Genomic DNA, 12,356 nt, shown 5'->3' on the forward strand with positions numbered 1-12,356 from the left:
TTGTTTAGTTTATTTTGGTTTTGTTCTATGTTTAAAAGAAAAAGGGAAAAAGTTTTTTTAAAAGGCCGAAGCCCAATCACCCTGGCCACCTCGCTCTCTCCCTCGGCCTAGGTGGCCTAGCATCTCGCCCCCGCGCCCGAAACCCCTTCGCACCACCCGCCCGCCCGCTCCCTCGCTCGCCTGCCTCTCCCGCTGACGGGTGGACCCCGCTCGTCGTCTCCCTCCACTGCCCCTTTCGTGTTCATCACGGGCATAGTTCCCCGAACCAAATCCCGATCGATCCGCTCAGATCCTTGCGCCTCGCGCACGCGAGCCTCCCTATAAATACTGCCGTCCTCATCCTCATCCAATTTTCGTAGAAAGTTGGAAGTTCCCTGCCCGTTTCGTGCGGATCTGATCTCGCTGGAGTTCTCTGCCTGGAGCTCCATTGACTCATGATTCCGGTGACCGTAAGGCACCTCGAGCACCCATGTACCTCTATTTCTTTTCCCCTTGATGTGATTCATCTCCCGACCCCTTAAACTCGTGCAAAATCTTACTGGATCGAGCTCCTGGACGACCACCGAATCTCGCCGGCGCCGCTGCTGCTCCAACCATTCGTCAGCATCACCACAGGCCACCTCCAATACTCACGAGGTCATCCCCGAGTTCGCCTTCATGCCCCACGTCCTGTCCGCCCATCCTAGGAGTTCGCCGACCACCAGGACGAGCGCCACGTCCACGCCCGAACTCCATCGTCATCGTCTTCTCCAAGTTCATCGTCGGCGCTGCTGCCCTGTAAGCCGTCGTTGATCTACTCCATCCGATCTAGAATAGACGACCTTGATTTGTTTAAACGAATAGTTAGTTTTTTGGTAGATCGGTTTTATTTACGATTTAGTCTGTTTTAGATCGAACTGGTTCGCCGATTTTTCTCTTATTAAACACACGTGCATAGTTCTATTAAGTATCGCCCGAGCGTAATTTAGTTACAGATCGCCCATCTTTTAGCCCAGTAGCAATAGGCCACGTAGCTAGTGCCCGATTGTTTTTTAGTTTCACGTTCGTTTCTGTTTTAAAAATAGAATAGTAATGTTTTTAGAAAATCAATAACTTTTATGTTTTAGATCCAAATTGAGTGATTCTTTTTGCACCGTGTCACAAAATTGTTGAAGATTCTGTTTGCATACTTAGTTTCCAAATCTGAGTAATTTATATTTGAATTATTTCAAATATGCTTCAAACACTGTTTTGGCTCAAGTTTGAATTCTAGAATAGATTTTTGATTGATTCCTTTTGCTAATGCTTTGTTATTGTTTTGCCTATCCAGAAGCATTTATTTATTTTTAGTTTATTTTAAATTATGTTTTTAGCAAGAACAATATTGTTTTATTTAAATAGTTGTTTTAGTCATCCAGTTAGTGTTTTTAATTATTTTTAGTTAATTGTGTCTGTAGACTTTCACATGTTATATGTTTCTGTTGGACTACAGTAGAAATTTTTTTTGTGGTATTTGTTAGTGTTTATATACTGCTTTTGTATTTGCTTGTTTAGTTCAGAATGATAGTTGATAAAAATAGTTTTATTAGTTTTAAAAGTAATTAGTTTTGCCACTTCAAGTTATGTTGTTATTGATTCCGTTATTAGGTGTAAATTAGTTTCATAATTATTTTAGTATTGTTCACTATTGTCTTAGTGTTTTGCTAGTTGTTATAGTTGTTCTGGTGTTAACTAGTTAGTTATAATAGTTTTCATACTAGTTCTTTTTGCTAGTAAATGCTTTTGTAAATTATTTTCTGTTGTTTCATTAGAATTATATTTTCTTTTCTGTAGAAATGTTATTAGAGTAATCTAATTTTATTATGAAAGTATTGACTGTTACTATGTGAGTTGGTTCCCCTCTTGTTTTCTTGATGTTTTCTTTGGAATTCTATTTGGTTTTCTTTGATTTCATTATGGATTTTTTTGTTATCTTGATTGAAAGAATTGATTGCTAGAACTGTTGCTTATGTGAATACAATGTTTGACTATATCAAAGTTTCCGAGAGCGGTAATATCTTCATCAACTTCCCAAGCAAGTTCACTTTGACCATGTTTTTCATACCTATGTGTTTATTTGCATGTAGTAGCACCATTTCAACAATCCGTCCAGTAGTGTTACTGAATCTTTTAGTTGAGTAGAATACATGAGGTAGGAACCCATCTCCCTGTTACCAAGCCCAGGATGTTGTTTAGTTTCAATGCTTCGCTATAGTAGATGGGATTGGTATGAGTGCTCGGGAGTGGTGTGAGAATGGAGGACTCTATGTCAATGACGACAACTTCATGATGGCATCAGCAAGGGACTGCATCTTCAGGACCTCAAGACTCAAGACAGGAATTCAATACACACTACTGGGTGAAGGATAGTTTAGATGGGCATCCTGGAGCAACCAGTGGCTGACCCGGAGTGCATGGAGAAGCTCCATGACATCTTGCGGAAAGCTTCACCTAGACTCAAAGAGACGAAAGAATACTTCACGCCTGGAAGCTTACCTGTGCAAGCTCAAGTCATTATGGGCTCTGGCTTGGTTGACCTTAGTTGTGACTTTGGCTGGGATGGTGCTAGTAGATGTAGAACTATGGTAGGATTGGATGAGCACCGAACAGTGGTTAGGGGAACTCTTCGAAAGACCATGTTTTGGTCGTCTTGTTCTCAAACACCCTGAAGTGCGAGAACGTAAAAAAGAGGGATCAAATCTTGCGGGTAAAGTCTACAAACCTCTGCAGAGCGTTAAAACCTAATCGATTAGCCATGTCCTCGGTTAAGGACAATTTGAGCCTCTGGACTTAGATCTTTCTCGGAACTCTCAACACCGGACTGATAACTTAATTGTGGGCAACTTATGATGATTCGGGCTATGAGACATCGGTTGGCAGAACCATGTCATGATAAAAAAACTCCATAGTACAGACTCCAATTATTTCCTTTGTTGTAGGGAAAATAAACCAGCTTTTACACAAAACAAAACTCATACCTAGAGGCACAAAGCCATATTGCATACAATATAGTTTATCATCTATTCTCTCATATTGTGATCTTGCCGGTACATTCAATGTACTCACCTACACGGCTGCAACATATCATGTTGCAGGATTATTTTTCTATGACGAGTGAGTTTTGTTGTTGGGTTACGGTCTACACTCAACCTGCCGATGGCGTTGATGGGACCCCGCACCCGATTGTTTGTTTCCGTTGAGATTTATGAGGTATATATTGGTTTTACGTTATTTATACATGTGATTGCACTTTGATATATGCATTGATGTACTGTGTGTCACTACTACAGGATGCTAATGCGACACTACAATCAGAGACCCTTCGACAAAACTGTGTGCGATGCAATAATCGTAAACAGTGGTGTAAAATAACCATCAAAAAGGTGTAAAATGTTTGCGATGGCGGGCACATCAAACACGGTTCAGATTTTAGTTGCGTGTGTGATGCTGGGCATACGGTTGATCCATACGAACTGTCTGCAGTTAGACAGAACAACAGAAATAGTTGCCATATCAATGTGTGTGCGATATGCGGCATATAGTTCGCTCTGATGAACTATTTGTGATGATCGAGGTGAACACAAATGATTCGGCGTAACAAGATGTGTGTGATACCTGGCAAACAGGTCGATAATCAGAATTGTGTGTGATCATTATAGACAGCCCATACAGACTTTTTTTGTTAATTGTGTGTTCGTCAGGGAACACAATTCAACAAACCAACTTGTGGGCGATAATGTAGAAGATCTTCGTCGAATACTTATTACTAACCGTCTGCGATGAGATTGACAGCATAAACAGAGATAACAAATTAATATGAGAGAACGGAAATAGAGATATGTATAGTCTGCTTAATTTAGTCCTTCTTCTTCTTCTTCTTCTTCTTCTTCTTGTTTGATGGCCCTGCGACATCGTCTTGGCGAGGATGCTTCTTGCTGCTGACGGTTGGCTTTTCATTGCCGCTGCCATCGTCATCATCGTTGCTGTCTTCATCGTCCTCCTCCTTGTTCGACCATTCCTCCTCCTCATCATCGTCGTCCTCTTCTCCGTCCTCCGACGGTCCTCGCCCATCTGGTTGTTGTCTGACGACTCCGGAGGCGGCGTCCCTTCCATGATCCGGATATAATCGAGGTCTGGGCTCGACGCCTGACTCATGGAAGACGAGTGGGATGATTCCGATGTTGACCTATCATCGGGCACCAGACTGCACTACAAAAAAAAGACACATCCGTGACATTTTGGACCAAACGAAAAAAATTATGTCGTGCTTATGACACTTCTATGACAATAATTGTGACAAAACCCGGTATCATCATAGATGTGGTGGGCTCCTACTTCTATGACAAAAAACATGACAGAAAATGGGCTTTTCATCCTGGGCGGGCCGGAGACGCAACTGTATGACATTCTTTGGGCCATGCATGATGAAAAAACCATGGTAGAAGCGAGGGCGAGGAAAATATCAGGGGAGTTCCTGGTGACGGTGGGTGGTCGGGGGCCGAGCGATGCACGTTTCTCTCATAGGTATGCGCGTGTGTGCGAGGCGTTGCGCTCTAACTAAACCTGAGTGAGGTGTTGGGCTCTAACTGAACCCGAGCGATTGCACTAGCTACGTACTGAACCCGATTAATCGATCCCTTGCTGTTAACTGAACCGAGTGATTCCTTCGCTACTGCTACTAACTGAAGCCAATCCATGCTGCCTCTTGATGAACAGTGAGCGTTGTTGGGGGTTTGGATGAACAATTCCCGGTGGGGGTTGGATGAACAGGACCCCGTGGAGGGCTGGATGAATAGGACGACCCCGTGGAGGGCTGGTTGAATAGTAGCCGGTGAAGGGCTGGATGAACAGTGGCCCGTGGAGGGGTGGTTGAACAGGACCCCATCGAGAGGGCTGCTTGAACAGTAGCCAGTGGAGGAGCGCGCGGTGGAGGCTGGATGAACAGGAGCCCGTGGATGAATAGTCGTAGGTGGAGGCTGGAGAAGGTCGACGGTGGATGAACAGTAGCCCGTGGAGGCTGGAGGAGGTCGACGGTGGAGATGAACAGTATCTTATGGAGTCCCTTTTGCGGTACGCCACACCCCTCCCGATGAACATGACCCCCGTTTCAACCGTAGCGCTCCAACACAAGTCTGTTTCCTTCGTTTTGTGGTACGCCACACCCCTCTCGATCAATAGGACCCCGTTTGAACCATAGGAGGTCCAAGAGAAGTCTGTTTCCTCCGTTTTGTGGTACGCTAGTCCCCTCCCGATGAACAGGATCCCGTTTCGACCATGCCCGATCGAACACAAGGTTGTTTCCTCCATTCTGCGTTACGCCAGGCCTCGTTTCCATTGGTTGTCCCGTCCAAGCCGGTTGGCTCCCGATGAACATCACGTGTTCCGTTGCCTCCTGATGAACATGACGCATTCCATTGCCTCCCCATGAACACAAAGACGACACAGTTTCTCCATTCCGACCCAGCCATGTACACGAGCCCTGGTCGTACGTATGCACGAGTAGGCGTTCGAGAGTCCGCTCGTATGTACGTACGTGGTCGTATTTACTTTCTTGCACCCTGGCTGCTGTACATACATGTAGATGCTACGTGCGCGCCTCTACTATGACACATGCGTGCCTCTACTACGACACGTGCCCTTCCTTACACGGCCAGGGTTCATCGCTGCAGCCTGCAGACAGACCGATCGTATGTACGTACACGTTCACGACCAGAATGACAACGCTACGTACACTTCGACTAGTTGGGTCCTGACTGTCAGTCACTTCCTTGCATGCAAAGATGTACCTAGTGGGTCCCAGCAGTCAGGGGGGCAAATCATTTTTTGCCCATAATATGGACACACTTCCTTGCATGCGAAGATGTAGCTAGTGGGTCCCAGCAGTTAGGAGGGAAACATTTTTTCACGAAATACGGTGGACCGTCCGGTGGGTACCTGCTGTCATGTGGAGGAATCATTATTTTCCACGTAATAAGAGGCACTTCCTTACTGTGGTCGTGGACCCTACTGTCAGCCTCTCCACGTATAGTACTCTTCCGATGGAAGTCGGTCGTTGACCACATTGACCACGCCGCGCCGAGAGCACCAAGGCGGTGGACGATGGAGAGGCCTAGGAAGGGGACAACATGGGGCCGGGGAAGATGCAGCAGTGGATGCCCATGTGGAGGGGGGGACGTGGGTTGACTGCTTCGGCTGTGGTGTGAGGCTGCCGTCGCCGGAGAATAACAGGAGGTGTGGGTGACTATAGATGGATGGCATGGCCAGCGGTGGCAGCATAACCGGACACGGGAGGCAGGAGCAGGCGGCACGGCCGATGCTGGTTTGGGCGGCTGGAGTAAGAAGACCAGAGGGTGAAGAAGCACGACGACCGTTGGATGGACATCGTACGGTCACTGCAGCTAGAATCGTTTATATTGACTAAGCTGACAAAGCCCTTGGTACGCATCAACTTAGTAGGCCCACAGGTCAGCCTCTGAAATGGTGCACCTCATATGTCAGGGGGAGGAATCATTTTTTGGGAGGCTAAAGCTAGAATATCCGAGATTGAAGAAGAAGCACAACATCCGTTGGATGGACATCCAACGGCCACTGCTGCTAGAACCGTGTGTTGACTATAAGTTGACAAAGCATTGCATACGTGCCAACTTACTTTTTTAGGGGACGCGTCAACTTAGTAGGCCCACAAGTGTGTGGCAGAAAACTTATAGCTCATTTGCAATTTGTAAGAATGTACAACCCATTTTTTAATTCTAATGGAATTTACTACAGCGCATGTGCAATTTGTAAGAATGTACGGCCCATTTTTGAATTCTAATGGAATTTACTACAACCCATTTACAGTTTGTTAAAAGTACAACCCATTTTGTAGCTAGGACAACGATTAATAATTTTAACTAACCGCTCAAAACAGAATTCAATAAAATTTCCCACATTTTGATGGATCTAAAAAAATTTTATCCCGAAATTTCTAGTCAGGTTAAATACAATTTCAATATAAATTTGTATTACGTAAAAATATAATGAAATATTGTGCGTGAAACAATTAATGAAATTAAAATTTTCAAAATCCAAAATAATATTTTATAAACTAATTACGTGTTTGATGCATTTTTTTATAGTTACTGCCCAATTTTTATAATTACATCACATTCAATATTTCTTAAAGCCCATTTTCTTGTTAAGCCTAATGCATTCCACCTAGGAAAGATTTGCAGCCCAGCGGGGATTAGAATAACAAGTTGACCTTGCATAGGTATTCCTCAAAAAAGTATAGCTAGGCTAGCCATTTTCAGCTTGAAAAAAATTAATATCTGGGCTGGATATCTGGCCTGGGCTCGACACGCCACAGCCCGCCCAGTTAATACCCTGCTCCTCTAAACGACAACGAAAACATCGCTCAACAAAAACTTTGCAGTGCTCACACATCAAAAACACAAATACTGCTCGAGCTGCTTGGTCCCAGCTGTCGGCCGCTCCTGTGCAATTCTGCTGTTTATTGACTACATAGGTTGACAATGGTGTGGGACCGTGATGTCAGGAAACCAGGAGGAAGCAAAAAAATTATTATTGCATATAATAAGGAGGCACTCGCGTACGTGTGGCTATGGCCCTGGTGGGTCCCCACTGTCATCCTCTCGAAGTAAAGTCATCTGCTCATTCCTCATGTCCGTTGACCATGTTGACAACGCGAGATGGCGATGCCACCACGAGCGCAACAACTCGAAGGGCGACGGAGAGGGCCTCCAGGGCCCTACGGATGGTCTGATACAGCGCCCGCTGCTTATTCGGGAAGCCAGGATCATAGGGCCACATGTCCGCGATGACATTGTCGTTCACTTGTTTACCGGTGCTCATTGAGGAGACCGAGGTTGCAGCATAGGTCCTCCTGCACTGGTAGCTCTTCCGCCATTGGGGCGCCGAAGTGAGGCTACACCTGCTCTATGGTGAACACGGCATGAACCGGCTTGGACAGTGGCGCCGGCTCCTGGTTGGAAGCTACGTCCATTGTCTGATTGTCGTCGCTCACCTCGGCGAGCTCGCTGGCGAGCCAGCATGTCTGGTTGCTAGACCGACCCGCTGCCAAGCACAAGTCTGACTGCCCTTGCCCACCCAGACCGCCTCCCTCGCCCGCACGCGCTTTCCACCCGAAACGGTCAGCGCCGCCTGCCCCGCTTCCCTATGCAGGTGATTGCTCCGCCTTCAAACAACACAAGTGTCGTCCGTCCGTCCGCCGCCCACATTAATGATATGCGGTAGCCGAGGCGGCGACTCTGGCTCCACACGTCCGTCCCTCCGCCGCCCACCATTGCTTTGTAAACTGCTGCGCCGGCCATAGCCGCAGTCATCCGCCTCCATTCCCTTTATTCTGTCCACACCACTACTGCCCACCATGGCTTCCTCGCGCTCCAGCGCTCTTCGGGATGGGCGGACGACGGACCAAGCCGGCAGGCACCTGGAGGACGACGACGTCCCAATGGAGAACATGGTAGTCGACGATCCGGCGCCAACCCCCTCCTCCGCGCCATCCTCGTCGGTGCATTGCACCATGACCATCGGCGAGGCCCGTGCCCAATACATGGACACGGTGAGGCAGAAGCGTGAGGAGCAGTTCCGGGAGGCATAAGCCGAGGCCGCCTACAACCACCATCTCCTCCAGGAGCACCTGCAGGCGGAGGAGCAGATCGCCGCGGAGCGGGCGGAGTAGGAGGCGTTGCTCGACTCTTAACGCTCTGTCTGCGAGGGCAGCGTCGAGCGCTGGCGATACCGCATGCGGGTGGCAGAGGTTGCGGCCGCCTACAAAGAGGGTGATGAAGTGGGTGAGGCGCTGTTTGGCGAGACCGAGGACGAGGCAGAGGACAATGCCGGCTCTGACGAGTCCCTGCTCCGTTGGCGTCGACGAGGTCCTGCTCAGCCGAGGCCCTGCGGTGCCAACAATGAGGCAGAGGACACCGCCACCTCCGCCGATGCCCCGCCCTGCAAGCACCGAGGCAAAGGATTTCTCCGGCTTCGATGAGGCCCTTCTCCACATAGGACCCGCTACGCCAACAATGAGGTAGAGGACATCGCCGGCTCCGCCAAGGCGCCACCCCGCTGGCACCTAGGCGGAGGACCTCGCCGGCTTCGGCGAGGCCCTACTCCGCCGAGGCCCCGCCCCACCAACAACGAGGTAGAGAACATCATCGGCTCAGCCGAGGCCCCACCCTGCTGGCAACGAGGGGGGGATTTCCCCCACTCCGCCAAGGCACCGCCCCGCCGGCAATGAGACAGAGCACATCGTTGGCTCCGTCGAGGCCCCGCCCTGCTGCCAACGAGGCCGTGCCACACAGAAAATGAGGAAGAGTATAACAGGGTAGGTCGCTGCCGCTCGGGTCCAAGTAAGGCGACCAGCAGTTAAGTAACTAAAGCTCGGTCCGCTGGAGAAGAAGCTTCTGTTCGGCTCGGCCAAACACAGGTGGGTAGCTTTAGTTAATTAATTATACCTCCAGCGCACCCCTTTTTAGTTCAAGAATGTATGAAATGTAATGAAATCCGACATGTTTATATGAAATCCGACCGTGTACGAATGAATTTAGTTTGATTAGTTCGAATTCTTGTATCACTGGCATTGGATGAACATGCAAAACAAGACGTACCACCATTATACCCAGGGTGATCACCGCATTTGCAGCAGTTTCACATGTACTCCCTCCAATCCTTTTTAGTCTGCATACAAGTTTTATCTGCAGTCAAAGTATCTCTACTTTGACCAATCTTATAGAAAAAAGTATGAACATTCACAATGTAAAATCAACTGACTTGAAAGAAATCTAATATGCGAAGTAAAAAGGAACAGAGGGAGTACAAAGAGTTTGAACAGCTTCTTAGCATTCCTGTACATTGCAATCAAACACACAGGACTGGCAATTCATAGAGAACATTCAAAACAATCAATGATTATGCATCTCAGCAATTCACATGTCAGAGCCAATATATACTTCACAACTAAAGAATAAAGAAAAATCGATCGATGTTGGGCGTCCCATTCGAAAATATCAAACGCATGTCTTCTTGCTAACATCAATGTGAAATTTTTGACAAGGTTGTCCCATTCCAAAATGTCAAATGCGTGTTGTTTTGTGCACATCAATGAGCAAACTTTGACAAGGTTTTCCCATTCCAAAATATCAAATGCCTACGATTGTGGAATGGGCAGGGTTTTCCATCAGTTCGGACATTGACATGGCACCTCGTGCTAAATAAACCAGTTGTTCTTTTTGTGCAGTTCCACCAAAATCAACCAAATTCGCTCGTAGCTTGTATGATTTCTCCTTTATATGTTGCAACTCCTTGAACATATCGGCACCTCCTTTCTTGTGGTGGAAATGAATGATTTGATGTATTCATCAACATTTTGTGCAATCCCCATTGAAATCAAGCTAAGCACCCCTATTTGCACAAATACAAAATAAGTGATTAGTATAAAGGAAACTGTACTATGAATTGACAGTTTAAACAGGCACCTACATGGTCCATGTAGAGCACACATTAAAAAAATGGAACTCACCAGAAAGAATCCTAGAACAACATTGTACTTGTGCATCACAGCAAAAAAGATGGAGATCTGTCAGTCCTTCTGAGCTGAAGTTAGTTTGGTCTTCTGGGGAGTAATGTAACCATCCTTCAGCTGTTCCTTCTGATGAGAAGATAGACATGACTTCTTCATCCTGGCATAATCGGAACTAGTCACTTCACGTACTCCATATTCTTCTTCAGAGGAGGATGATCCTGTTGTGCAAACACAAGAGGACAACTAAATGGTAGCATCCCTGTTTGCTCGAAAAAAGGAAAGGAAATATTTAAAACAACACATATGAAGCACTTCTCAAGGACAATACCACTTTCTCATGACAATATCAAAACAGTAGCACAACACCAATAGAGATGAAAAAGCTCAATCATATGGATGAAATCTGTGGGAAAGTACCAACCTTTGTCAGGAGGCTTATTGTGTAGAGCATATAGATCAAGCACTTCTCCGGAACCATCTGTTGTTATCTACTGTGCTTGCCATGCTTACTATATACTCCCCGATTAGTTTAATGTTTCCAACATCTTCTTGTGCAGTTCCACTAAAATATATGGTATCTTCAAAGAAGATCCCTATTTGCACAAGTTGAGATAATTACATATTAAATTAAGAGTGGCATCAAATCAGTGGCAAAACAATTGCTCATTCCAACCATAGCAATAAATTAAGATACAAAACTATATCATTACTTGTGTCATCACAGATCCAGTGCTTCATTACAGCACCGAGAGTTGATTTTTGTTTTTCTTCCGCTTGTTCTTCCCCTTCATCACTTGGTTCAATAATAGACAAGCTTCGCCTTCAATGTAAGATTTAGCATGTCAAATAGGGAGCACAAGTATAGCACTAAACAACGACATTAATTTTCTGATGAAAGTGGCAAAATACAAGCCAAAAGTTGTGAAATATCCTTATCTTACCTCAATGGGATATTATGGTGCACATACGGATTGGAAGTCTTGTCTCCATTTGTGCAGTTCACTAAAATCAAGCAACATTACCGTACAAGTAGCACAACATATGAAAGCACACTGCACAATCATGTGAAAGAAGGCTAGTACTGACCTGTCATGACGCGGAATTCAAACAACTCACAAGAAGAAGATCTGAACCAAATTTGCCAACACGAATAGGAAGTAAGATCTCCTCTTGTGCAGTTCCACTAAGATCAAGCAATCAAGCAACGTTGTCGGTGTGACATTTTGGTTGAACTGCACAAAACACTCTTAAAACAAAAGTGTTTTGTGCAGTACAACAAAAGGTCGCAATAGCAACAAGGTGAAGTAGATAACCCTGTTTACACAGAGGTGCAAAGGAAACAACAAGTGGTCAATAATGGTGGATGACACAGAAGCCAACAAAAAGAAGCATCTAACTTATCTAAATGGGAAAGAAAGCAAGACAGTAGCATTTCTGAAATGGTGGCATTGGTTCATATTAATAGAGAGATTATATTAACAATAAAATTCATTAAACATGTAATTTCCTTTTAACTGTGGCATTGCATCAATTTTCCAGCGGCATTATTAGAGGGTGTTTGTTTACAGGGACTTTTCGGTGTAGGGACTAAAAAAGCCCCTTTTAGTCCCATCTAAACCAAACAGGAGGGACTTTTTGACTAGCCACAATGGAGAGTAACATACACATATCCCTAGGCTATCTTACTACCTTCATAGTGGGTAGTAACTTAGGTGTGGTGTCATGCAAAGCTTCATTTATTAGGTTATAGACTCATATTGCATTGGGAGATGTGATGTTACAATAACTAGCT

At 45.8% G+C, this 12,356-nt stretch overlaps 1 long non-coding RNA gene across 1 annotated transcript; it reads left to right on the forward strand.

Moving 5' to 3' along the window:
- Nucleotides 1-204: 204 nt before the first annotated feature.
- Nucleotides 205-3,772, forward strand: LOC147975905 (uncharacterized). Its single transcript, XR_015602090.1, has 3 exons — nt 205-777; nt 3,114-3,228; nt 3,309-3,772. It is a non-coding gene; the product is annotated as an uncharacterized LOC147975905 (long non-coding RNA).
- Nucleotides 3,773-12,356: the final 8,584 nt, after the last annotated feature.

This window comes from Triticum urartu, chromosome 4A, assembly GCF_056163025.1.
Source record: "Triticum urartu cultivar PI428250 chromosome 4A, HENAU_Tu73, whole genome shotgun sequence".
In the NCBI taxonomy this organism is placed as follows: Eukaryota; Viridiplantae; Streptophyta; class Magnoliopsida; order Poales; family Poaceae; genus Triticum; species Triticum urartu.